This window comes from Sorex araneus, chromosome 11, assembly GCF_027595985.1.
Source record: "Sorex araneus isolate mSorAra2 chromosome 11, mSorAra2.pri, whole genome shotgun sequence".
Taxonomy (NCBI): Eukaryota; Metazoa; Chordata; class Mammalia; order Eulipotyphla; family Soricidae; genus Sorex; species Sorex araneus.
The window spans coordinates 18,711,474-18,738,940 of NC_073312.1; the positions used below are offsets into that span (position 1 = coordinate 18,711,474).

Below are 27,467 nucleotides of genomic sequence, written 5' to 3' on the forward strand. Positions count from 1 at the left end.
TCTGTACAGTAAAGACTCCAATATCCATATACCTATTCCACAGATGATATTTAACCATTTAAAATAATAAGTAAATTTAGGGTTAAAGATAAAGAAGAAAAAACACTCAATTAAGCTGTAGACCTCAAGCTGTCTATATATCTGATATACCATACTAATACATTAGTATGTATATTAACAATAAAATCTTTTAAAACTTAGCAGATTTTAATCCGTTAAAATCTCTGAACCTTCTAAGATGAGGGATGTGGTATCTCCTGCCACCTGAACATCTGATCTGATATGAAAGGAGTCACTGAATCTTACCTGCTTTGAGCTTCCTTCAGACCTACTTCCCTCAGTGGTAAATGTACGTACATACTTTTAAAGAAGTAGTTCATTTGGATTGTAGTTCTTGCATAATTTGTTTAAATCATCAATTCCTTTTCAGATGACCTTTTCTGTGGAGAGCAAGTTTCATCCTTAAAATGAATTTTTATATTTGGTTGAATCTTTGAGCTCCATTTGTCATATCCATTTCATCTTTCTTCATGCAACACGTATTGAGCATTTACATGACTCAGATATTATCATCAGTTCTTCTCTAACCATTTGTTTGATCTTTAAAAGGATCCTATATAGTGGCTCATATCATTATTTTACAAGGTGATAAAGGGATTTGGAAGAATAAGTCATAATACTTTTACAGAAAGAAAAATGAAAATTTAGAAGGATAAGTGATAGTTGCTGAAGATAACCCAGATTAGGAGGAATAGTGAGGACTGAAACAAAAACTCTTGAGCCTACATCCTTTGAATCACAGTGCACTGGTCAGTTGAGAACTATCAGATGAAGAGAAACCTATTTATCCAGGTCTCACATACTTAAGACATACTTATGAGTTCACTCCACACATAGACTTAAATTTCTTCTCCACCAAAATAATTTGAAGGCAAAAAATCACATTTTTAAATGCCTCTCTCTGATAGTACCTTTATTATATTTTCATCACTGTCAGAGGCAAAACGGTACTGTGATGTGTAGGCACTGTGTGTGTCTTTTCTCAGCTTCAATTCATTTTTCCAAAGAGTCTTAAGATTATTTCTTTGAGAGTTAGATGGTTAATAATTAGACTTTCCCAAAGTCTAGGTTTTATTTGAAAGTTTTCAGAACTTTTGTAAGGGAGTATTAAACACATGATTCACTGATTTCTTTGGATGATTAATGAACTAAAGCATGCATTTAATAGTGATTATGATTATCGTGATGATTTTGACTATGGTATTATGTTGTCAATAATAATAATAGTAATAACAACAGAATGATTATTATTAGTTCACCCTAAAAGAATATCTCAATGTCTGGTCCCATTTAAATTGGGCTTTGTGCAGTCAAAGTTTGGCTTTTTTCCCCTCATCAATCAATGGTTGTAGGAAATGTACACTAATGAAAGGATGGGTATTGAAACATGATATGACTGAAATACAATCATGAACAACTTTGTAACTGTGTATCTCACTGTGATTCAATTAAAAAATATATTTTTAAACTTTAATCTTTTAAAGCATTTTAAAATTAAGCAGATGTTAGTAACATTCTTTGTACCCATACTAACAAAAAACAAAAGCAAGGAGCAAACATAAATTAAAATCAATCTGATTTACACCTGTTTACTCTTCTCATCTTCTCAACCAAGTATTCTGGAAGCAAGCTGGATGAGAAGAGGACAAAAAATGGCGCTGAATAGATAGAATAATGGTCTATTCCTTTCTAACAATTTCAAGTTAATTTCTATAAGTGAGATGAATCCATAAAGACTATAAAATGCTCCTATATTTCATCACAGACATAAAAAAAACACTGCACACACACACATTGCTTCAGTTGCCTATTATTGTTACCTAAAAGTTTTGTAGCTTAACATGACAACCATTTGATTGTAGCTGACATTTTGTGGACCCAGGATTCAAGCAGGGTTTCACTGATTAATATTTCTGTCCTATGTAACATCAGTATATATCACTTCAGTTAAAAAATTGACTGAAAGAGAGTTCATAATGGTATGACTCACCTGTCTGGCACCTTCCTAAAGAAAGAGAAGGCTGAACTCTGTGGCAAAGAAATACTTCATGTGACCTTTCCAGCATGATGGTATTACAGTACTCAGACTTTCTATATACTATCCCAAAACCCTAAGAGTATGGCAGTAAGTAAAGAAAATTCTGTATAGTTCTTTTGTCCAGACATGAAAGTTGCATAACCTCTCATCAACTCCACAAGAAGAAAACTGCTGACCCAATCAAAAAATGGTGTGTGAAATGAACAGAAACTTTCCCAAAGAAGAAATCCAAATGGCTGAGAGGCACATGAGAATATGTTCAACATCACTAATCATCAGGGAAATGCAGATCAAAACATCAATGACATATCATCTCACACCACAGAGACTGGTCCACATCCTAAAAGACAAAAGTAACTGGTGTTGGTGTGGATGTGGGGAGAAAGGGACTCTCCTTCACTGCTGGTGGGAATGCCGACTGGTTCAGCCCTTTTGGAAAACAATATGGACGATTCTCAAAAAATTAGAAATTGAGCTTCCATTTGACCCAGAAATACGACTCCTGGGAATATATCCCAGAGAGGCAAAAAGGTGTAGTATCATGTTGAGTGAAATGAGTCAGAAAGAAAGAGACAGACATAGAAAGATTGCACTCATATGTGGAATATAAAGTAGCAGAGAGGTACAAGCTAGCAATGATGCAATTTCTAGCAGAAATTTCTCTGGACTTAGTTACTAAAATACTAAAATACAAAAATCCAAAACCATGCGGCTGTTATTGCGGCTGCTCGACCTCATATCTTTTCATTTTCAGCAATGGAAAACAATTTATCAAATGCTTCCTTTTCACAGGTCTGAATTTGGGGCGAGAAACTCCAAACAATAATAGTGAGTTTTTTGTTGAAATATTGAATGTAATCAAAGTAAAGTGAAAGTAAAGTGAAATTTATCAGTTACATAGGCGGTGGGGGCGGGCTGAGGACGTGGGGGGGTGGGGGGGAGGTATACTCTAATTCTTGGTGGTGGAATATGTCTACTGGTGAAAGAATGGGTGTTCAAGCATTGTATAACTGAGACTTAAACCTGAAAGCTTTGTAGCTTTCCACATGGTGATTCAATAAAAAAGTAAATAAATTAAAAAATTTTAAAAATTAAAAAAATAAAAAATAAAAGAATCTAAAAACAAAGAAAGAAATGAAACTTCACATTTTTCTCCAAATTCTTGCCTTTAAAAGTTACTTCTCTCTATCTGCTTCACTTGTCAAAACCACACAAAAAATTAACATTCATAATGAAGTATTCAACTTGGACCTGACTCTGCCACCTTTGAACTGTTTGGAGATTAGGTAAAATGTATCCTATTCTAATCTCAATGTCTTCACCCTCTGAATGGTAACTCAAACACCCATCCTTCATTTTGTACATTTTTTTCAAAAGAAAATGAACTGGGAAAAAATATATCAAAATGTTCTGTGACTAAACATATATAAATGTATATGTTTATTTTTTGTCAGAAATAAGTGTCCATCTATATAATCAGCATTTGTTGCTCTTAGCCTTGAGTTTGCAAACAAGTTAATGGGGGACTGGGTGTTCTCTTCTTAACCAGCTATGATAAGCCCCTAACTTTTTGGAAAACTTAACTGGTAACAAACCTGCCCCCTTTTCACATTTGCTCTCATTTGTTGCTGTGAAACTTTCACTGCCCATTCTCAGTGCTCTTTCATCTTATTCAAATTTGTAAAACACTATATGATTTCAAGGAAAAGTCAAAGAAATATCAACCTTTGATGATGATTAGATCACTTACCGCCCATCTTTTCTCTCTATTCCTCTTCTTCCCTCCATACATAACACAAAGATAGAGCACAGACTTCAGGGATCTTAGACTAACATAAGACAAATAGCACAGAGTTTAGATGTATATATTTATATTTCCCCACATCTTATCAATAACTGACTTCTGGTTATGTGGCAGGGATTCCCAACCTTTTTTTATTCTGCAAACTGACAATGGTCCATGAACCAACAGTAGAAATGTTAGTTAGTGTTCTAATGTGAAAACTAGTTTAGCTGATCCAAGTTCAACTATTATCCCTTGTTATGGGCTTATAGATAAGGGAGTCAGCAAATTTCGACTCAATGTTAAAATCAAAGGCTTTGAAAAAAAGACAAACCCAATCTTAAATTTGAGTCCCATAAATTTTAGTCACATTGCTTTTGAGAGTCACTCATTTTATCAACTTTGTTATTCTCATTCAAATAACTGGTACTATAATTTTTCTAAGTTTTTGTTGCAGGATAAGTGAGATGTATCACATAGCCTGGTGGTTGTTACTATGAAATCACCCTAATCATCATGGTCAATACAATAACATCCTGTTTTTACTAGCAGCAATTCTTAATAAGAATGATTGTGCATAGTAACTAGAGATATTTATCTATCTGAGACACTCAGAGAAGCCTCATATTTTATTTCTCTCCATTTGAACCTTGTTCTGTTTTGTTTCTCTCACTCAATTTCCCCAAAGATATTCTGAGGTCAAGACCTTCCTTGTAGGATTTTGTTCTCAGCGAGTCAGACTGAGGGCAGAAAATTGTGATTGTATTAAATGGGCGCCTGGCTCAGCAAAGCTAAATCTGATCATCAGCTAACTTGGAACTTTTGTCTCTGCAGAAGCATAGCCTGGGTGTTCTCTGCCAAGAGAGGGCCCATCTTGCTTTCTGTAATCAACCACGTCTTCATAATTGATAAGATCGGAGAACGTCTCTATAATCCATGGCCTTAATTTAAAGAAAGACATTGTTAAGTAAAGGCAGTGATGCTTGAAATAAATGACTATTGATTCCAACTTTCATCTGGGGACAAACTAAATTTTCTCTGAACAGGGCTTTTAGTGACAAAATGAGATGAACATACAAAAATTTATATATTCTAGTTCATATAAAACATGGTGTCATAATTGCTTAGAGCTACTCTACATCAAAAATTTAAGCATTAGCAAGCAAAATATATTTCTTCTGATACTTCTTCACAAAGAGAAAATGAGAAGATATCTAGCCCTGTATCTCCTGTTTGGAACAACCTCCTTTATCATCCCTCATATCATCGGCCAACTTATGTGCTGTAGAACAAAACACACACACACACACACACACACACACGCGCGCACACACACAGCAGAGTTTGTTTAACTTCTGCTCAACTATCTTTAGAAAAAGCATTTGAAAGATTTAAGGAGAACCAGATTTAAGTATACACCAACAAATAATCTATTATTATTCTATTGCTCCATTAACAGCTATCACAAATTTAGCAAATTAAAACAAAGATCAGTTTTTATAGCTCGCTATAAGAAATTGTGTACACATTTTAAGCAGTTTCAGTGCTCAGGGTTTTGCAAAAGTGGCCTGGAGAGACACGATGATAAGTATGGCGCGTGCCTTACGTGCAACTGACCCAGGTTTGATCCCTGGCACTGCACATGATTCCCTGAGCCACTCAATAGTGATTTCTGAGCTGAGAACAGAAGTAAACTCTGAGGCCTTCCTGGTGTGGCCCCACCTCCTCCTCCTGCAAAAAAACAAAAGAAAGGCATTCTGCAAAACTGAAATAAAGGAGTCAGAGATTTTAATCTGGAGGCACTTCCATGTCACAGAAGCTCTTGGTGGAATTCTTTGCAGCTATAGGTCTAGAGTCCTTGGTTTTATGTCCACTCTCAGACAGGAGTCACTCTAGCTAATAGAGGACACTTAGCTTCAGTCTTCACCAGTGAATTTCCACTTATCCTCTTCCTTCATGTGATGCTTAGCCTATTTATGACCCCAGAGTGTCTATAAGGCCAAGAATCTGACTTGTAAGGTGATGTCTTCCTCAAGGTTATATTTCTTCATCTTAATGCTTCTCAGGGTTCCAAAACTGGTAAGAAAATTTCTCATATGTTAAAATACTCTCACACTTCTTTTGTTGGTTTGTTTTGTTTTTGTGCCACGCCTGGTGATGCTCAGGCAGGAGTTAGTCCTCGCTTTGCAGTCAGGAATGACTCCTTCCGGTGTTCACAAGACACTGTGGAATGCTGGAGGCTGAAACCCAGTCAGCCGTATGCAAGGCAAATGGGTACAGCTCAGGTCCCAGCGCTCTTACTACTCTAATCTCTCACATTTTTGACTAAGACCTCTGGACTCAGATTAAAGGAACTCATGTTTTTGTCAGGATCACCAAGATCATCCATCTCATGATCTTAAGTCCAGCTGATTGATATTCCTTGAATCCCTTTTCATCAGTATCTATGTTAATATTTTATCACCTGGGAGATGAGTGTGTACTCAATGTTACAGATGCTAGCAGATGCCTCAGGAATAGTTAGGGAAGAAGTGAGCATTGACATAGAAATCTGGGACCCATATCTCAGAGTTTATTGGATGAGAGTTCCTATCAATTTTGCTTGAGAGCCATCATTATTATCAACCTTCAAATGTGATTCTTTTGCACTGAGTATAGCTGAGATTTCTTTACATTAGATGCCAGTTAAAGTAAGGACATTTCTGGCCTCTTTCTCTTTCACTGACTCTCTATTTTATTCTTCCCTTGAACAGTCAACTTCTCAGCTCACCTCCTAGAACATCCACTTGCAACTTTATTTAAATTAAAAAAAAATTTGTTTTAATGACTAAATTGCGAGTACTTTAAAGGCAAGAGATATGTTAATTTTCCCTTTAATTTTTTTGAGAATTGAACATAATGTCAGGGGGAGAGTAGGTGTGTGACAAATGTATTTTTAAATTTAAATCCCTTGCAATCTTCTGCCATTATTTTTAACTATGCAAGTAATATGTACATTGTAGAAAATTATAAAACTGTGAAAATAAGAAAAAATTATAATAACATATTTGCTATCTTATTGTAACACATTTAAAAGTAAATTAGATAAGTACAATGTAAGAGTAGATTCTAACTTATCAAAATGTGAATCTAGTCTTGACGTTGTTATGAGCATAAATAGCAAAAAATGCATTTGAATTGCATTACAATGAGGGGGTGCGGGCCTGGTCTGCGGCGCTGGGGAGCAAGGGGAGGCGGGGCCTGCAGGCTGGGTTTTGCCGGGGGTGGGGCTTAGGGATACTGGGGGTGGGGGTCAGGGCGAGGCCTCTGGGGCGGGGCCTAGGAGCATGATGGAGGCAGAGCTTGGGGGTGGGGCCTGGGTTGCTGGAGGCGGGGCCTAGGAGCATGCTGGTGCCCACTGATTTCTAGGACTGTCCCCCCCAGCCTTTCTTGGACTTTTTCTGGCCCTAAAGGGTTTACTTTTACCTGCTGGTTGCTCCAAAGTAGGGAAAGGTTTTGAAAAGTAGTAACATAAAGTGAAAGAGAGAGGTAGTGGCCTGCCAAAGCATTTATGCTTAGAACACCCAGGAAATTGTTAATATTTGCGTATATTTACATAATTTTAATTTCCTTGTTTGTTTTGTTTCTGGGCCATACCTGTTCATCACCCTAGAATCTCCAGAGGTGGTGCTCAGCAGACCTGGGAATTGAACAGCGTATTAGATGCCTGAAAATGCTCTATCTGCTGAACTATCCCTCTGGCCCCATATTAATTTTCTTTAAGATAAAATTTTGTTCCTTTGTTTAACCAGTTTAGTTTTTTATTAAACTGTGGGTTAGGGCTGGAGCGATAGCACAGTGGGTAGGGCATTTGCCTTGTATGCAGCCAACCCGAGTTTGATTCCTTTGTCTCTTTTGGAGAGCCTGGCAAGCAACTGAGAGTATCCCGCCCACATGGCAAAGCCTGACAAGCTACGCATGGCATATTCAATATGCCAAATACAATAATAAGAAGTCTCATCATGAAGACGTTGCTGGTGCCCGCTCCAGCAAATTGATGAGCAATGGGATGACAGTGATACAGTGACATAGTGCATTTACAAGTACATGTTTTATTGCTTCCAATTTTATTGTACATTAAATTCTTTTTCATATAAAGTTTTTTATTTTTTGTTAAAAATATTTCTCCAGTCTTTATTCTCTGGAATCAGTAGTTTAAAATAATAACCAATTATATATTGCTGTAAACTTTTATAAAAAATTATTTTTGCTGTGTTTTGGTTATAGTCTGGAGTGTGTGGGGCTTTCTTCTTGGGCTCTATGCTTAGGAGTTGTGAGTTCACAAAATAAAAGTTGGGACTGTTGCTTTGTGTGCGTTCAGTAGGTTCCAAGGTCCAGAGATGCCTCCCCACCTTCCCAGACCTCTCCAGCAGAGAGAGAGAGACAGACCACAGCCTGAAGGTGAAAATGACCCGTCTAATGCAGAGCTGAATGCAGCGCCTTAGACCACTAGGCTATCCTGACTGCTGGGCTGGAGCAATAGTACAGCGGTTGGGCGTTCGACTTTCACGTGGCCAATCCAAGTTCGATTCCTCCGTCCCTCTCGGAGAGCCCGGCAAGCTACCGAGAGTATGGATACCGCACAGCAGAGCCTGGCAAGCTACCCGTGCATATTGGACATGCCAAAAACAGTAACAATAAGTCTCTGAGAGACGTTACTGGTGCCTGCTTTAACAAATCAATGCGCAATGGGATGACAGTGACAGTGACAATGCAGAGCTGCTAGCATACTTATAGAACATCTGAAGGGGGGTTGACTAATGACATAGGTGTGATTGGTCATTTACATAGATAAACATTTGGCAGAGGAAATTCTCTTGGGGAGAGTAACACCCAGGGACATCTACATTGCTTTTATCTGTCCCTCTAGTTGTATGTTATCAATAGTTGCAGTTTTTTTGATAAATACAGTAACAGACAAAGACTCCAATTCTTAGTTCTCTGGGCTCTGAGAGCAAAGCTTTAACCGTAAATCCCAGACTAAGTCCTCAGGCCAGTTCACTTGTCCATTCCCATGAGGGTTCTCTCTTAAATTGTAACAACTTGCATCAAGATTTTATGTTTTCTAGAATATTCCATTTTGATGCCAGGGTAGCTTTGCCACCTATCCTGGGTCCTTCCCAGTCCCATGGCGGGACCTCCCTTTTGGGCTCTTAGGAACTATTGCAACTGAAGCCTGAGTCAAGTAATTATGACCAAGCAATTATGCCCAGGATTAGATATATTTCAGATTCAATCAATGCCCAAATATTAGCAGTTTAGCATTAATGGTGTTTCTGTGTTTAACCAAAGAGCATTGCTCTATAGTAAAATATAAAAAAGGCTTTAGGGGAAATAGAAAAGCAGGTACAATATACATCACTTCAAATACAAAGCAGTACAAATACAAAGTTCAGAATTACCAGAAAATTTTGACTTATAAGTAGTCAAGACTGAGTTAGGCAAGTGTGACAATGAGAGGTAAAATACAAAGGAAGGGTTAAAGATAAACTTTAACTAAATTAGGGATGCTAGCAAGAGCATGGTAAGCTTTTCTGAAAGGAAGAAAGGGGATAATTGACTGATGAAGTCTAAAGCACTTATGGTTAATATCCAACACAAAAGAAAAGTTGAAGATAGACTTTATCCAAATTAGGGATGTTAACCATGGCATGGTAAGCTTCTCTGGGAGGAGGAAAGTGGTAATTCACTTGCGCAGGCTAAAACACTCAGGATTTATATCCAACAGGAATCATCACTCCTGGTAGGCTCAGGGAACACTATGTTGTACTTTAGATAGAATGAAGTTGGGCCTATACACAACAAGCACTGCTGGACTACAGCTCTAGCCCCAATTTTTGCAACTTCTATTCCTCTTCTTTGATAGAGAATTTCAAAATTGATCCATACTCAAAAAATTTGAGTATGGCTATCTATTAACAAATAGGCTCTGTAAATCTATAAAATCACTTCTGATGTCAGTGGGCCCCACGGGTGGTTCATGTGAAGTGGGAAGGAGAAAGATGGTCACTTTCTCCCCATCCCATCTGCCTCTGCCACCGGAACCCAGTCTCACCTCGCAGAAAGAAATTACAGGAGTAGACAAGCAGTGAAGTAAACAAATTTTATTTGGAGGGTTTTTGAGGCGGGGGGGCGGGGTGGGAGATCGAGAAGAGAGAGAGAGAGAGAGAGAGAGAGAGAGAGAGAGAGAGAGAGAGAGAGAGAGAGAGAGAGAGAGAGAGAGAATGTGCAAGAGAGAACATGGACTTATCCAAGGGCAGAGAGAGCCCCTAGACACATCCCAGCATTAGACATGAAAGCATGAAAGTGCACATCTCAAGAGGGAAAATGCGGACACCACATGTGTTTGGGAACCACATGTGCTTGGCCATGTTGTGGCAAGGCAAGCACTACATGGGCTCAGGCAGCATATACTAGCCCTTCCTTTGTTCAAGGTGGCCTTTATAGGGTTTTTTCAACCTGCCCCCACATGGGGCTTCTACCCAAATAAGAGTTCATTGCTAGGGTTGTTGCTAAGTGGGTAGAATTGGGTGCGGCCTTTGAAACTCCTTTTCTTGACCTTTGGTTTTGCTGGATCTTCTCGGGGCTGAATCACTAAAGTTAATGGGGTTAAGGGAGAGGTCTGAGGGTTTGAGGAACTTCACTGGGAGGGGTCCAATCTCCTCAGAGTCCGCTGCTAAAGGTCTTATGGGGTCTGTTTTCCACATTCACAGGGAGAATCAGCCTTAGAATTTTTGTTGACCTAAATTTCATTGCCAAGGGCCTTTTCCTGTCTATCTGTCTACATCACTTCTACAAGACAGCTGTTTTAAAATGTTTCTTTGAGCTCAGAGCTAGTATGTATAAAGCCTGCTTGCTATACAAAGTTATTTGGATGAGAGAATAAGCTGGGGGTGAGGAAAGGGGACACTTGCCAAGCTATTTACTTAAACAGTCTTGATTCAGGGTTGCCCCTGGTGCTGAGTGGGACGCTTTCCTCACTAAGCTATTTGCTCATCAGCCTATGTAGTTTTCCTAATCAGCTCACTGTGTCACAGGGCAGAGGGATCCTGACCCAGATTCCCAAGGTTAATGACTCCACTTTGTATACTGAGTTTCTCTTTTAAAATTAATATTCCTTTCTGAAAGAAGGATGGTTAACCTATAAAATTTTGCTTTGGTGAGAAGGAAGGATGAATGCAGGTAAGTATGGTGAAGAGCTTCCTGAAATATAACAAATGGAATATTTATTCCACCTCTGACTTGTCTGGCATCTTTCACTGCAACACCTCTTTAGAGTTTTGATATGTCCAAATATGTCCCCACAACCTTTTTAGAAGTTTTTCTAATTCAGCTCTCCGAATTGACTTCTTTTTGTTTGTAAAAATTTGCCCTGTCTTTTAAGACTCTTAATACAGGAAGAGACTTCATACTAGAAGAGATTTCTTTAAGCTTCTCTTGCATTTCTGCATGGCTTGTGAGCAGTTATTTATTACATTTTTCCCCTTAGATAAAAAAAATGTTCTCAGCCAACTCTTTCACTATCTTTGTATTCTGAAACAGTATTTTGTATTAGAATCTTTTAAAAAAATATGTTTTTGGCAGATTTCCATCCCCAAAATAGAACAAAGGAAAACAAATTAATTAACAAAAATAATGTATAATATAACCTAGTTTCATCCTGTAGCACTGTACCACTGTTGTCCCGTTGTTCATACATTTACTCGAGCAGGCACCAGTAATGTCTTCATTGTGAAACTTGTTACTGTTTTTGGCATATTGAATACGCTACGGGTAGCTCACCAGGTTCTGCTCTGTGGGCTGGATACCCTCGGTGGCTTACTGGGCTCTCTGAAAGGGAAGGAGGAATTGAGCCCAGGTTGGCCACTTGCAAAGCAAATGCCCTCCCTACCCGCTGTGCTGTCTCTCCAGTCCAGGACCCACCTGAAAGATGGTGAACTATGCCTGGACAGGCGAAACCAGAGGAAACTGATGGAGGTCTGTAGTTTTATCCTATTGAAAGAAAATAGATTCACAAATATTTAACTCAATCAGGGATTAGGCAAAACTGTAGTAATAATTTAAGAACTAGATTGTATCACTTGTATAACTTGTCATCCCGTTGATATTTGATTTGCTCGAGTGGGCGCCATTCGTCCCTGTCGAGTGCTAGTGTAGCCCAAAGATATCTGCTCGCTCCAGGAACAGGAAGAGCCTCAAACCGTTCATTCAGGGTTTTGACAAAGAAGTCTGACAATCTCGTTGGTGAGCGGCCACGTAGTCTTCTGATGTCCCATGGAATCCAGTCAGTAACAGCTCTAGTCCAGCGGTCATCTCTGAATCACATTACATATCTGGCCCATCTGATTTTTGACACCTTGGCAAATGAGACAGCGTCCTTGATTCTTGACTGTTGACGGAGGTCGGAACTCCGGATTCCTTCTCTCACTTGAGTGAAACGTGATACTCCAAGCATATTAAGAGGGCTAATAACTAGATTATATCAAAATAAGACAACTTAATTGCAGTTAAGTATTAAATAACATTCATAAAATGCCAATATTTCTTACCTATAATTCATCGCTTTGACCTGGTACTATGTGAACTCTATTAGACTATAAGCCTAAGGTTGTGATTGCTTTTTTTTTTGCCTTTAATTAGGACTAAACTGTCAACCCTATTCACATTTAGCTATATAATTTCTCTTTTAAAATCAAGAGGTTATCCTGTTGCTAATTAAACAGGTGTGACATACTCAGAAGACACTGGGTTTTCTTGAGCATCTGGTAGACATCCTTAATTGAGTCAGACCTCTTTCATTTCCTTTGTTCCTGTAATTGACTCCTGATATTAGTGATTATAGAATTGCTATCATGCCTTCATGTTCTAAATTATTAAAGTTTAAAATTCTTTACAGAGAAAATTTGGCTCACGAAAAAATATTATGGAATATACAGGTTTTTGTTTTGTTTTGTTTGAGTAAGAGTCCAAGTAAACACATATTAGGTTTGTCAGAATTGTGTATATATATATATATATACATATACATATGTATATATATGTGTGTATGTGTGTGTATATATATATATATTTTTTTAATTTTATTTTTTAGTAGGAATGGTGCTGGACTATACCAAGCTATGCTCAGGCTTACTTCTTGTCTCTTTCTTGTCTCTTCTCTCAAGGATCACTACTGGGAGGGTTTGAGATACCCTTTGGGGTACCAGAGATAAAACTCAGTTTGGCTGCATAAAAGGCATATGACCTGTCACTGTGCTATTTTTCTGGCCCCAAGCATATATATTTGTTTTTAATCTTGGAACTGTGGAGTTACCCTTCCCAGATAATTAGTTTCCATAAAGAAAAATCCATGTTTCACAAGTGTAGAATGTAAATTCTTCTAGTCAAGTCTTCCCTAATCAATGGCAGTCTTCCATTCCATTTCCATAATTAATTTTTCTGGTTAGGGAGTAGATGATTCCATCTAAACTCATCCAGTCTGTTGAAAGATTGTTGTTTTGGAGTGGGAGAAATAGCCAACCAACTAAGTTCTACAAAAATAAGAGGGACCGATGTGAAATAATTTCAGATCCATGGTTCCTAAAAAAATCCCCAACTATTCAATTGAAGAACTATTACTAACATTATTTTATAGAGAGATAGAAATGGTGGAATAGAGATAATGCTACTTGTACAAGGTAGTTAATATATAGTTCAAAGATAGTTTTCCAGAATCTTGAAGATCAATAACTATTCCAGAAACCACTTCATTTCATTTTGTTTATTTTTTGAGAAGGCAAAATCCAGTATTGTATTGGGTTATTCCTGGCACACTATGTGCTCCAAGGACCACACAGTGCCTATGATAGAACCTGGGGATCCTAAATGCAAGCTATGAGCTGTGTTTTTGAGCCATTTACCCTGACCCCAAAGGAATTTTTTTTACCTAATTTGCCCATCAAAAATTAACCTAATTTGCCCATCTTCTCTTCAGTTCATCCTTTTGGTTTTTTTGTGTTTGTGAGGGCTCACTCACGAAGAAGTACATCAGGCTGACTACTCCTGACTCTGTCTACAGAGGAATCATATGTTGCTTTGGAGATAGATCTGGGATCCACCATATGCAAGGCAAGAGCCTTAGTCCTAAACTATCTTTCTGACCCTCTCTACATTCTTATTCCATATCCTTATTAGTCTTTACTATGCATTAAACTCTGTAGGAAACAGGTACAGGAAGTTGAAATCAGCCTGTATTGTGTGTGTATGTGTCTGCCTGTGAGCCACCTGTCAGGACTTAGGGCATCGACTCACACAACTTCAAGGTGTGCTGCTACCAAGAATCAAAGATGAGATCTTTCCCCAGAAGAAGGCATTCACTTAAAAGAAATAACTTCATACAAGTTTATATCCCTTCTCTACTATCTACCTTTCCCTCTTTAAAAGTAAGTTGAGGGGGCTGGAACGATAGTACAGAGGGAAGGGCTTTGCCTTGGATGCAACTGACCCACGTTCGATCCCCAGGATCCCATATGGTCCCCCGAGCAACGCCACAAGTAATTTCTGAGTGAAGACCCAGGACTTACCCCTGAACGCCACTCAGTATGACCCAAAAGACAAAAAAAAAGTAAGTTGAAGTAGAAAAATAAAAGTCTAATCCACAATTCAGGAGTTCTCTTGACATTCCAAAGTTAAAGGACCCTGTGTGATTAGCTAAGTTCTCTGTTGTATTCATATCACAGTTCTCATCTTCCCCCATGTTCCTGAACGCCTTCCTTGGGACCTGATATTATCAAGCAAACTTCCTACTAAATAAACATCCTTGATATGCAAAAATAGATATAGAAAGACTATTTATTTCCTCTGAGAAGAAACTTGACTACAAATAAATGGAGAGTCCCTATAATTGTACAGGTGCTATCTCCATATGTAGCACTGTCCTCCAATTGTTCATCAATTTGCTCGAGCGGGCACCAGTAACATCTCCATTGTGAGACTTGTTGTTACTGTTTTTGGCATATCAAGCTGGCAAGCTCCATATGTAAAGTCATAAATTTTGGAATTCTGACAAGTTTTTTAAATAACAAAGTAAAGCAAGGTTTTTTATTAAAGTCCGGTAGTGTTCATTGTATGAATACAGTAAGATAACATAAATCCTATGAAAAATTTATCTCCACTACTTGCCACAAGACAAATTTCCAGGGTGAATCAAATTACATGCCATCAGGAAAATGTGAATTTATTAAAATAGGAAAAGAATTGTAGGAACTATAGCACCACATGTCCCTGACTATAATCGTGAAATTATATATGGAAATATGTTATGAGAATGTTTTATCCAGGGACAAAAAGACATAGTTGTACAAGGACTATGTACTAGAAATTGATCACCCTATGTACTAGAAATTGATCACCATCCCGTGATTCCTGAATTGACATCCTGCCTAAAACTTTGGAACTTCTATCCATGGGATGACATGGTGCTCAAATCAGAGACTGTACTGCTGAAGCATTAGGTAGGTGCACACAATGGTTCAAGGTATTTGTAAGATCAGAATAATAACAAGAACAATTAAGTTATAGAGGGCTGTGAAAAACAGTCACTTTTGTCTTCAAGATTTACAAATGATTGGTAGTCCTTCTGAATATGTATTCTGTTTCTCACTTGCTCAGTCCTTTTGAAAACTAATGATTCCACTATTTACTGATCCTTACTGGTACAGAGAAATGTTTAACATGTCCTTGCAACTTTCATATTCTATGGTGTAAATAAATGAAGATTAAAAATTACAGTATGGGAAGACAGATGCTTAGCTCATACCTCTATCTGCTTATGTCAAAGCTCACTTGGATGCAGTGAAGGAAGTTCTTCCTAGTGTAAATGGAAAGAAGGGAAGGGGAGTTCTGAATGACCAGAATTGATTAAATATGTTAGAATGATGTTAGGTGGTATAACTGGAGGGAAGAGCAGGGATCATCACAATGTGAACATCAGAATTCATATTTAACATGAGAAAGAATGTTGACCTCTATTGTTTGATTTATAATCTCTAAAATTGGTAATCAATAAAATTACTCGTCTTTCTGGTGTTTTTTTCTTCACATCATCTTAATGTGATTTTTAGCTATTTGAGCTTAATTGTATCAGTAGGCCTCATTATTAAGTGGAGATTAAATAATTACTCTAAATATGTAAAAGTAACTTTTTATATTCAGAGCAATAAAATGTATTTTCACAAATGAAATAGCAACTTCGCTTTCTGCTCTGATTTCTTCTTCATATTCCTGCAGTAACTGCATGTAAGAGCTTGTTGCTTCCCTGAGAACCCACAGCCTACTCTGGTTCCTATTTTGATTTGCCTGCCATTGATTGGCTCACCAATGTTTTTAGCAGTGTTTTACACCATAAAATTGTTAATCCCAAAGAAATGTACTTTGTTGAGAAAGTTTTACCTCTATCTTTGAAAATAAAATGGCCATATTGGTAACATGGTGACATCAAATAGTATCTTAGATAAAGGAGATATTAAGTCAACTAAAGAAAAAGCAACTAAAGAGTAATCAGGTGTCTAAATGCAAAATTTTTCCAGAAGCGGCACCTGTCCCTCATAGAATCAAGAACAACAAAGTAATTTAATTCAACTTATATTTTTTAGGTGCCGATAAAGTACCCACTTTAATACTAAGTACTCAGCATAGATCCCTATCCCTATTAAACTTTATGGTCTAACTGCTTCATGTTCTGCATGAAGACCTACGCTGTTAAATTAATCATGAAATTGATATGTTTTTCACATTTTTTACCACACCACCATCTCCACACTGGCCCCAACATTAGTTGTTTACTTCACTTGAAGTAGTTAAGAGATGCTACATGCACAGCACTAGACTGCATTATATTTGTGTATAGAAACCTTTCCTCAGCAACTTCTGTAGCCTGTGAGCATCAGTCTAAAAATTTCCCCAAACCACAAAGGATTGATGGACTGGAACACTCAGTAACTAAGTGAAATAAAAAAAGAAAATATCAAGTGTTTATCTTGTCAGAACAACTCCCTCAAGAAAACATCATACCTGAGATGCACTAGTTGGAGGTTCTTGGAAATAAATTGGCTGAAATCTTCCAAACAAATTAATACAGAATATATCACAAACTTGAGTACAATAAAGTTTTCAAATGAGTGTGATTTCAAGTCCTATCTCATTTTAGTTTCTATTTTCTTTCAATTATTGTTAATTTTACATCCTTAATCATCAATCTGAATTCATTTATTTCCATTTTACCAAAATACTAGCTAAATAAATAATTGACAATAAGGCAATTATCATGCATTGAAGATATAGATACATTTAACACCTACAGTAAAAAAAAGTATATACTAGTAGGTCAAGTGTGCAACAATATTGGATTTACTTCTTCTTAGAAATTCTTCCCTACAATTGATTGTCCTTAAACCTTGTTGGAATGAACTATGCTTAAGGGCCAGTTCTAGACTATTCACAATAATTATATCAGCAGCAATTTATTTTCTATTAACACCTATAAAAGAAATACCACCATCAGGTTAGAGGGTGTGAAGATTCCCACTCAAAGAGAAATTACAGGGGTGTTAAGGTGATAAAGTTATAATTAGTTTATTTAACAAGCATGTACTATGCTTTTTTCTCTTGGGCTATGGTTTTCTAAACTAGGTGATACAGGTATCAGTGGGAAAAAAAAAAAACCTGTCTACAAATACTCGCATACCAGAGGTGTACACTATAACACAACTACAAAGATGTAAACACCATAAGGTGGGGATGGAAATGTAATATTTAAGACAGCTGAAGAAGTTTTCTTGGTAGAAGAAATACTGGATTTCAAATCAGAAAGAAAGAAAACAGTGATAATTGAGAGGAAATCAAAGGATAGGGAAGAAATATTTATGAAGGAGTAATACCTTAATAGAGTCCATGGTAAGCCCATGAGTTTTCTCATATATAATGAGACCATTATAAATTATAAATAATAACATCCACAGGACTGGAGCAATAGCACAGCGGGTAGGGTGTTTGCCTTGCTTGTGGACGACCTGCGATCGATTCCTCCACCCCTCTTGGAGAGCCCGGCAAGCTACTGAAAATATCTTGCTTGCTTGGTAGAGCCTGGCAGGCTCCCTGTGGCATATTCAGTATGCCAAAAACAGTAACAACAAGTCTCGAAATGGAGGCGTTACTGGTGCCCGCTCAAGCAAATCGATGAGCAACGGGATGACAGTGATGACAGTGACAGACAGTGAATAACATCTCCGATCAACCTCTCTCAGCTGGTATGTATGTGGACATAAAAGTGAAGGATATAAATTTAATCCTGGAGGAACCATGTGCGTTTTAGACTTGAGTATTGGGGTCCGAAGTGAAAGTACAGAGGGTTGGGCATTTGCCTTGCATGCAGCAGACCCGTGTTCAATTGCCAGAATCCCATATGGTTCTCCAAGCACAGCCAGGAGTAATTCCCGAGTGCAGAGCCATGGGTAATCCGTAATCATCGCTGGGCCAAAAAGCAAATACATGAATAAAAATATAATAAACTTGAGTATTTGGGGTTGAGACGTTGCACAGATTTGTGCACTCCCTCCTAATCTCTGCCAGAAGGAATCACTGATCACAAAATCAGAAATCCTGAGTATCACAGAGTATGCACCACCCCCGCCAAATAAATAAATGATAAATCATGAAGACTTAAGAGATAAGCCAGAGTATGAATCAAGTCTGAGCAGAGTCTAAGTAACTTACCAAAATCATATGGAAGTTAGAACCACATACTGCAAAATAAAATTCTAAAGCCAAGAGTTATATAGAAAATAGCTCTTGGTGGAATCAGTGTTTTAGAGCAGTGTTATTCAACATTTTTACAACTGTGAACAAGTCCACTGGCAGGCAATTGAAAACCACTCTCAGTTAAGTGGCAATAACTTTTTTTCTTGGATTGGCAAGAAATTTCAGCAGACCGGCAACTGGCCATGGACAAATAGGGAAAAAAATCACTGTTTTAGAGAACACACTTGCCAAGACACATTCAATATACAGGGCCAACATGTGTCCTCTTGACAATGCTTCCACTAAGCACTGATCACCATAAACCTGTGTAGAAATCTAGAAGCATTACAATGACTCTATATCTCTTATAATTGTATGCAATAATTTATTGGTGTGTCTGTTTTCTTTAAGTATGCAGCTTTCATCAGATTCTCAATAGAATTTACAAATCAAAATAATTATGCAAAACTAACAATTTTCCCATTTTATAATGACCTTCACTGAGATAAAAATTAAACATAATAAAATGCAGTCCTTTCAAATAAGCAATTTTATGACAATATGCCTATCAGCACAATAATAAAGAGCACTTCTATTACTCAAAAATTCCCTTCATATTCCATTAAAGTTAATTCCTCTTTTGATCTGCATTCCAGGCAACCACTGATCTGCCGCTTTGTCACAATGAATATGTTCAAATTTATAGGATTTATATAAATAAAATCATACAATAATATTTTGTGCCTGGGTCTTTCACTCAATATCAGGATTTTGAAATGCATCTATCCTGTTGCTTTTGGAAGAAAATGCTTTACAAGTACATAGTTGTCCCTCTATATTACTTTGTGAAAATCTGGGTGAAATTTTTGTTCATGTTTAGGTTAGTTTATGCAGTTACATAAATTCTTTCAGTAATATGAATGCAAATATTTTATAAGCAGTAGATACTGTAAATATGTTGCCTTTGTTTGATTTTTAATTTTACTGATGTGCACTGTAAGTAAATATCTTGCTACATATTTCATAAACCATACAGTTTACTTATTGCATTAATCATGGTTTTCTAGAGAAGTGCTCTGCAGCCAAGTATCATCTTGCCCCACTATGGACTCACAGTACTCCAAAGGAATATAAGTGAAGACAACATGAAAAAGCGGTCACAATACACAATTTGGAGGTCAACTGATATGTCACAATAAGGTTGAGATGGTTCTAGATAAATAGAACCAATTTAGTGTGTGAGAGAGAGAGAGAGAGTGAGAGAGAGCAATAGAGAGAGAAAGAGTATATGTGTATGTTGCACACAATTTGTTTTAAAGAATTGTCTCTGTTATTTTGGAGTTTATTAAGTCCAAAGTATTTAGTGGACAACCTAGAGAGAACTTCAATTATTGCTGTATGAAGTCTGACTTTTCCTTATGGTCCCAACTGATTGTCTGTGTCCTAAATTGTGAACTTTATTACTTTACTAAAGTTCTATTGAAATGTTAATATTATTAAAGTTTACCTTCACAACATCCACATAACTCAATCAAATGTATGGGCATCATAAACAGTCACCATTACATATATCATTAATCATCATACCCATTTGTAGTGAAAAATTGCACTGTTTTTTGTCTGTTGTAAAGTATGATTACTATCAATTGAAGAACAATTAAATTATTTCAAAGAAAAATCTTAAACTCGGGGGCTGGAGCGATAGCACAGTGGGTAGGGCGTTTGCCTTGCTTGCGGCCGACCCGGGTTCGATTCCCAGCATCCCATAAGGTCCCCTGAGCACCGCCAGGAGTAATTCCTGAGTGCAGAGCCAGGAGTAACCCCTGTGCATCGCCAGGTGTGACCCAAAAACCAAAAAAAAAAAGAAAAAAAAAAGAAAAATCTTAAACTCATTAGTAATTTTTCCATCTTCTAATAATCAGTCTGAGGTTGTTATTAATCTTTTGACTCTATAGATTTACCTATCCTGAAATTTTAACACATAGGATCACGCAGTATGTGGTCTTTTTGGACTGGTTTCTCTCACTTACAGCGGGTAGGCATTTGCCTTGCACACAATCGACCCGGGTTTGATTCTTCCGTTCATCTCGGAGAGCCTGGCAAGCTACCCATGGTGTATTTGATATGCCAAAAACAGTAACAAGTCTCACAGTGGAGACATTATTGGTGCCTGCTCGAGCAAATCGATGAACAACAGGATGACAGTGACATTGACAGCATGTGCAAATATTTTCATTCAAGAATGGTATTAAAGTATAAATGCAAATGAATAAAATATATGCATGTAAATGTACATATTTCATGTGTCTGCTACCTGATGGTTATTTTGGTTATCTCTATGTGAATATTGTTGCATTATGAATTATGTTGCTAGAGAATATGTGTATATGTGTATGCACTTATGTAGGAATACATAATGTTTTCTCTATGTGTCCAGGGGTGGATAAAAATGATTGAGTTCTCTCTTTAACCTTTTGAGAATTGCCAAATTGTGTTCCAAACTAGCAATACTATTTAAATTCCATTTATTATATGAATCTTTTGGTTTATTTACATACATATCTCTACTTTCTGCTAATCTTATTGTATTTTGTTATGGCTACTTTAATGGGTATGATGTAGTATCTTTTTGTTCAGTTTAGATTTATCGTTTCCTAATAAAAATAACCAATGAGCATATTTTCCCTGTATTTATTAGCCATTAATATCCTCGTTGCAAAAATAAATCATCATTCTAATATTGAACTTAGATTGTTAATATATTGTAGATGGAAACATCTGCTACCAGATACAAGATTTTTCAAATATTTTCTTTATTGTGCATACTATTTATCTTTCTTTCTTCCTTTCTTCTTCCTTTCTCCTTCCTTTCTTCTTTCTTTTTCCCTTCCTTCCTCCCTCCCTCCCTTCCTCCCTCCCTCCCTCCCTCCCTCCCTTCCTTCCTTCCTTCCTTCCTTCCTTCCTTCCTTCCTTCCTTCCTTCCTTCCTTCCTTCCTTCCTTCCTTCCTTCCTTCCTTCCTTCCTTCCTTCCTCTCTTTCTTTCTCTTTCTTATTTTTTGTGAAATGAGTTCGTTTCATTCCAAAAGGTATAAATGTACAATACATTCCAAAACACTTCACTCTAGGTAATTCTGGCAACAGGGGCTACACAGGGAATTCAGATGTTTAACCAGTAATAGAATCAAAGATCACCATTGCCTCCAGTACAAGGAGCAGCTTACTTCGTGCCAGATTTCTTAATTCCACCAGTGGCCAGTGGGTCCTTCCCTGCAGCCTTGGCTTTCAGTTTCTCTAGTTTCTTCTGCTCTTCTTACTGTTTCTGCTTGAATGCTTTTATCTCGCCCATCTTCTTGGCTGCTTCTTGGTCTACTGCAGGGGCTTTTTCTTGCCACCTTCCTAGCCAGGGTGGTACTGCCGCCCCTCATCCAGCAGAATATTTTTATATTTTGATTGTATCCTTTACTTTCTTCAATTTAATTTTTTTCTCATGTCAAATTTGTCTGTATTTTTTTTATTCATTAGTGTTCTAAGCATCATATTAAGAAAGCTTTCCCTAACTCAGGTCATGAATATTTATTCTCATATTTTATTATAAGAATCATATAATTTTGCCTCTAACCTTTTGATCAGTGAACCATTTTGAGTTCGTTTATTTGTATAATGTAATAGAAGAGTATATCATCACTCCTTTAAGTGCTTATATACAGTTACCTTGGCATGATTTTTAAAAATAAATGATTCATTCTCCAATGAGTTACAATTGTACTTTTGTAAAATTATTTTTATAAAAATGTTGATTTTTGATTAAACCCAGTTTGTGGATTTATTTCCTTTATAGCTCATTCTTTTTTTCTTTCTGAAAAGTTGCCTACCTCTGGATCACGAATATATCTTACTCTATTTTATTCTATAGTTTTGGTCATATTAGTCTTTATAACAATTGCTTTATTTTTTTACTTAATTTTTGCATATGATATGACAAATTATAGACACTATTTGTTCTTTGAATATTAGAAGACACTAGGAAATATTAAAAATATTAATAATTTGTCTTTTTTACAGTTTCTATTATATTTTGTAGCAATGTTAATAAGTTACACTATCTGAAGTATTTGTATCTTATCATTTTTCAATGTATTTGACATGAATGTTTTAGTATTTTTTTATTTTTGTCTGAGAAACACATCACTAACCCTTTCCTTGGTTTTGATTATTACATTTTATTTAACTTTACTCTTGTGATTAGTTTAATTGTAGTTTTATTAGTTGCACTGACCTTTTCAATGAATGTGTTTTATTTTTATTTTCTGGGTATTTTAGCATTAGCCCTTTCATTGATTTATTCTTTCATCAATTCTTACTTTTTTTTTATATTTCCATTTTTTTTTTTTTATTAGTTCACCATGTGTGGCTGCTGTCCTCCAATGAGAAGACCAGGTACTTGGGAACAGTAGCGGCAAATGCCTGGTATCATGGGATAGGGGATGGGCTAGTCCCTCTCATCCTCCTGCCCCATGGGACCCAGAGAGGATGCCCACAAAACTGCCCCTGGCTACTCTTTAAGCTCCTTAATGGTCATGATACAGAGACACAAGAATCTAGGAACCGAGCAGTTTCTTGCAGAGATCTCTCCAGACGCTAATTATCTATAATTTTAAAATTCCAGGAGTACACTGTGGCCGCTCTCATGACCACACTTACCTGATGACAAGAGTTCTGGAATTAGAAACATGAGCTTTAATTTCTGGACTGACCCCCAACACAAGTTAGTCTTGTGAAATCATTTAGCTTTTGCATTTGTTTTCCTCTTAAACATTGTGTTTTCCAGTAAAAATCTCTTAGAAAATTGTGAAATAATACAGAGGTGTGCAATTTCTTTTTTTTTTTTTTTTTTTTTTTTTTATAGTTTATTTTTAATTAGTGAGTCAACGTGAGGGTACAGTTACAGATTTATACATTTTTGTGCTCATGTTTCTCCCTTACAGAGTTTGATAACCCATCCCTTCACCAGTGCCCATTCTCCACCACCAGTAAACCCAACATCCCACCCCCCCTTCCCAGTCCCGTCTCCCCCCACCCCACCCTGCCACTATGGCAGGGAATTCCCTTTTGTTCTCTCTCTCTGGTTAGGTGTTGTGGTTTGCAATAAAGGTGTTGAGTGGCCATTGCGTTCAGTCTCTAGTCTATATTTGGCCCGCATCATCTTTCCCCCTCATGACCAACAACCACATTTTACTTGCTGTTCCCTTCTCTGAGTTGCCCAGAGTGAGAGAACAGCCTCCAAGCCATGGTGACAACCTCCTGGTACTTATTTCTACTATTCTTGGGTGTTCGTCTTATAGTCTATTATTCTATATTCCACAGATGAGTGCAATCTTTCTATGTCTGTCTCTCTCTTTCTGACTCATTTCACTTAGCATGATACTTTCCATGTAGATCCACTTATATGCAAACGTCATGAAGAGGTGTGCAATTTCATTCCTCATGTTGTTTTAATCTAGATGGAAGGTATCTTCTCCTGACTTGTGAGGAAATAGTTTATATTTTGTACAATGCACCAACTAAATGAGCATTGCATAAGTTAAGGTTTCATCATCATCATTATCATCATCATCATCATCATCATCATCATCATCATCATCATCATCATCATCATCATCCCGTTGATCATCAATTTTCTTGAGCAGTCTCATTTGCCTAGCCCTGAGATTTTAGAAACCTTTCTTTACTCGTCCTTCCCAATGGTGCTGTATTGGAGACTCTTTCAATTTTAGGTGTTTCTTCTGAATACAGTCATTGCTACCTAAAAATTTACTTCCAAGTCATATTACAAAAATTTTGTACGTGATCTATTTTATTAGTGCTCATTTATAAAACATGGTCAGATTTCAAAGGGATGCAGAACAGGACTGCATATTCAAGACTTCAAGTTCAAAATCTGGCACTACATTTCCCTACGTGCACCAGTGAGGCCCTAGTGCTCCCAGCACTAAGGGATGAGCATGCTCAGAGTGACTCCAGCAGTTCCAAACCTGATAGAGAGCCCTAAAAAATGTTTTATGCGTTTTATTTCTCCTTTAAGCTCTTTATTCAACAAATGTCTTATTTGATTTTCAAATGCTACCAAAGATTTTCTTATTATTTAAGCATTTTATAAAATACCAATTGTGATCATAGAATATGGTGTGGATTATGTTATCTTTAAAGGTACTTAAAATATATCATTTTGTTTGAAAATTATGCATCAGAACTGCAACATAATGTGTATTTTGAAGTTTCTCTGTGTAGTAATCTGTAAATATCAGTCAAGTCATGGATCTTCATAATGCTCATGTTCTTTTTTATTGTGTTCACTTGCTGACAGAAAAATATTAAAAGACCAGATTATAGTTATAAACATTTTTTATTTTTCTCCATTAATCTTGCTGCGTATATTTGAGCTCCTTGAATTAGGTGCAGAATTTTTCATCAGTATCTTTTCCTAAAATATTAACTTATTTATGTTTATAAAACAGCTCTCTTTACCTTAGTCTTTTTTTCTTGACTTTATTTTTTATTTTCGTGGATAATAATATAGGTGACCCATCTTTTGATGTCTGTTCATGTAGTAGGTATGTCATTTTTCTAGTAATTTTTTTATCACATCTCTGAATTACAAAGTTACAAAGATATTCATGATTGAGTTTTAGGCATACTTGTTCCAACTCCAATCATTTGACCAGGGCCTCTACACTCCACAAATGTCCCCAGTTTCCCTCCTTTACCCCAGCCTGTCTCTGTGGTAGTCATTTCCCCATGCATCATTGTCCTAGTGCTTCTTTTCCTAACTTACCCTCCCTGCCCTCACCCCATTGTCAAGTTTCCTATGGAACACCTATTCGTCCAGCTCTTCATTTCTATTGCTTTTGGACATTTGATTTTCCTTGCGAAGTTTCTTTTTACTCCACATATGAGAGAGACCATTCTGAGTCTTGAGATTAAAGCACAAGAAGGTTGCTCAGGGAAAAATCTGGTCTTTGTTCTGTAATAATGGCCCCTGCTCACTATGCCCTCCCAAGTTCTCTCCTCTGACCTTGCACATCCTTGGTGTCTTTTTGTGTACATATTTCCTCATTTTGTACAAGCATCTGTAAGCTGGCATTTTTGCAATCCTAACCACATAATTTTACCTTAACTACCTCTTGAAAGGATTTTGGTTGTAACAGTCATATTCTGAGATACCGGAGACAGAACTGCCGGCGACACTTTCTGGCTGAGCATATTTGTAGGTCAGACTCTAAATTTGCTCAGGGTTACTAAACAGCTTCCTTGGTTAAGTCAGATAGAGGTTGTATTCAGTAAAATCTCCAAGTATCTTAGTAGCGGATAATTGTATATGCCCTGTGGTGCTAGGGACAGATGGAATGGATACTTGAGCAGGGAGAGATTGGTGACTAAGCAGAGCAATTGGATGAGACTGTAACTACATTCTTCTTTCTAGACAGGACCATGAAATAGGCTCCATGGACAGTTTGGTGCAATGAATAGAGATCAAGATAAGGCAAAACAGCCATGCAGGACCACAAGTACAGCTCTGCACCTGGTTGGAACCAATGGTTGAAAGGTCTGTTTAGGCATTATACAAACATGTCCGCCAACGTCTGAGTGCTTCTTTTCCTAGTAGTCTTTCCCCATGACCATCTGCATCCCTGGTGACAGCACTGCATATTCCTAGGTAATACCCTATGTGAGTCCTCTAAGGAGTGACTCACAATCCAGAGGATTCAATGTGAACTTTGTGTTATTTAATCCCCCCCAGTGAATAAACCACAAAGGTTCCTCTCCAGGTGGGGTTAAAAAATATGCAGTCCCTGCTGTCACAATTCCAATGGAAGCAATCTCACTTTGTTGTCCAGAGGATGTTTCAACCTCATGCCCAGGATCTAGGATTGTGAAAAATGATGCCTCTTCTATGAAAAATTGCTAGAACTGAAATAAAAATATGAGGATGTGATTCAGTTGTAGAGTATGAGTTGAATTCGTATGACCTAGTTTTGAATCTCCTGAATTGCAAAAAAATGAAAAAGAGAGAACTGAAATCAGGAATTACCTGTCATCATCTTCATTATTTTTCTTTTAATTTAAAATTTGTATTTGAGAACCATGATTTGTGATGAGGATAATGGTAGGTTTCTTGCATAGAGCATGCCAGCATCCATCCTTCATCAGAGCGCCTGCTTCCCTCTACCACAGTACCAGTGTCTCCCTCCCACCTGCTTTCTACCCCCAACCCCTCCTCTCCTCTAGTGGTATGCTTTCTACTGAATACATCATCTTAATGATATCACTGAGGTCACAGAAAATGAAAGCAGAACAATAAACTCAAATTTTAACACTTTATACAATAGTGATTTGACTACCTCATTTTAAAACCAATTTAAAATTAGGTTGTAATTAGCACCAAAATGTGCATCAATTGTGACAGAATTTTAAGAAAATCTTTCTATTTTTTATTGTTTATTAGAACGGTAACTAGGCATATAACAAAACTTTGAGGACAGCATAATTAGAATAGACTATCTAGAAGGTATAGATGTTTTCATAAAGGTGTGAGAAAACAAAACAGGTGTCTGGAAAATTGTAATGTAATGATATATAATGATAGTAGCAGAATTTGAGCTCCAACTCTGTTCACTGAAAGAAAGTCCAGGTATATAATAAAACCCTGAAGAAAGCAGAATTAAGATCTAATATCTAAAAGTAACGAACACGTTTTCTCTACAATTATTTGTA

General features: G+C 37.1%; 1 pseudogene; it reads right to left on the minus strand.

The window, feature by feature from the left end:
- Positions 1 to 21,912: 21,912 nt before the first annotated feature.
- The window catches only part of LOC129399352 (translation machinery-associated protein 7-like), a 167,749-nt pseudogene continuing 162,194 nt past the window's right edge, over positions 21,913 to 27,467 (minus strand).